This window comes from Tribolium madens, unplaced genomic scaffold (genome assembly GCF_015345945.1).
Source record: "Tribolium madens isolate multiple individuals breed KSU strain unplaced genomic scaffold, Tmad_KSU_1.1 Scaffold_3;HRSCAF=73;Tcas5.2_LG2, whole genome shotgun sequence".
Lineage (NCBI taxonomy): Eukaryota > Metazoa > Arthropoda > Insecta > Coleoptera > Tenebrionidae > Tribolium > Tribolium madens.
The window spans coordinates 8,077,704-8,079,577 of NW_025401006.1; the positions used below are offsets into that span (position 1 = coordinate 8,077,704).

The following is a 1,874-nucleotide window of genomic DNA, read 5'->3' on the forward strand; positions in this document are numbered from 1 at the left end:
TAAATGATTTGGTGTCAAATTTAAAATTTAATTTGGCAACCTTGATTTTTAAATTCAAACGTCAAACTTTTATAGACAACTGTCATTTATTTGCGACGGCTACTACTGATTTAGCCGTCACTTGAAACATTAACAAATTTAAAATAACAACAACAAGGTAAAAAAATCGCTAAAATGGGCCAAAAAGTACATTATTTTGTCCATTTTAGTATGTTTTTAGCTAGAAAGAGAGTTCTCTTTCTGCAAAATTTCGTTAAAAATAAACCGAAAATTAATCAAATTTATGAAAAGTCGAAAGAAAGAAAAGAAAAATTTCAAAATTATATCTGAAATGCGTTATTTTCATTTATTTTGATGTATTTTGTTGAAGTTTTGCAGATTTTTTTTTAATTTGTGAGATTAAAAGGCCTTATTTTTTTTTGTTTTTTTTTTATCAAAAAACAAAATATATTTTGCCAAAACAGGGCAAAAAATTGCAAAATTACCTCCAAAATGAGTTTGTTACAAATTTAGTAGCGAGAAACTCACAAAATTTGGGAAATTTTGTTAAAACAAGGTAAAAAATAATAAAATCAAGTCTTATTTTCGTTTATGTATTTTCTAAGATTTAGAGCATTTTTTTTTCTGCGAAATTAAATGAATTTGAAAAAATTTCCCAAAACGATGAGTCAAAAACTTGTAAAATTAAGTCAGAAATGCCCTATTTTTTGTTATCAAGTATTTTTCCAAAAAACTCCCAAAATTAGTGAGATTTCACTAAAACTAAGAAGGAAATTTCAAAATTACGTCTGAAATTTACAATTTTTGATTTTATTTTGATGAATTTAAAAAGTTTTGCTTCTAGATTTTGACAGAATAAAACAGAAAATTGCGAAATTAGGTCTAAAAAGCCTTATTTTCACTTATTTCGAAAAGTTTTAAACATTTTTTAATCAAGAAACTAAATATTTAAAAAAAAATGCAAAACAAGACAAAAACTTGTAAAATTGGCTCTGAAATAAGTTATTTTTTATGATATTAGGACCATTTCTCATCTAGAAACTTACTAAATTCCTGAAATCTTGTAAAATTTCTATTTTGATGTAGTAAATTCGATCAAAAATGATGACACTATTTTTTTGCTTTTTTTGCACGTTCTTTAGACATGTAGAAACTCAAAAGCCAAATTTTCTCAAAAAAAAAGTTGAAAAACCAAGAGATAATTTTCTTTTTCTAAATGATATTTCACCCAACAAGGTAAAAAAATCGCTAAAATAAGCCGAAAAGTACATTATTTTGTCCATTTCTGAGCGTTTTAGTTTGTTTTTAGCCAAAAATAGAACTATTTTGCGAAATTTCCTTGAAAACAAACCGAAAATTTATCACATTAGACCAAAACTAGTGTTATTTTTGCATTTTCAGAGTGTTTCAGCACGTTTTTAAAATACATTCAAATTTTTGCTAAAACTGACTGAAAAATTACCAAATTAGATTGAAATTGATACCATTTCAGCTCGATTTAGTTCGTTTTTGAACCAGAGACTCATTTATTTTGCAGGATATTATCAAAACATGCTCAAARACAACAAAAATAAATCTAAATTGATGTTATTTCTTTTGTTTCATTCGATTTAGCTCTTTTTGAGTGAAATTTTGTCAAAAAAATAGGACAAGAAATGCAAAAAATGTCAAGATTTTGCTAAAACAAACTATAAAAGCATCAAATCAAGTCATTATTTTTACCTTTATCAAGTATTTTAGGATGTTTTTCAAGTAAAATAGGTAAATATCGGGTGACTATAAATGATTTGGTGTCAAATTTAAAATTTAATTTGGCAACCTTGATTTTTAAATTCAAACGTCAAACTTTTATAGACAACTGTCATTTATTTGCG

The 1,874-nt window shown here is 25.4% G+C and overlaps 1 protein-coding gene across 1 annotated transcript in view; it reads left to right on the forward strand.

Moving 5' to 3' along the window:
- The window catches only part of LOC123007665 (dynein axonemal heavy chain 6-like), a 26,524-nt gene that overhangs the window by 23,073 nt on the left and 1,577 nt on the right, over window positions 1-1,874 (forward strand). The window lies entirely within an intron of this gene.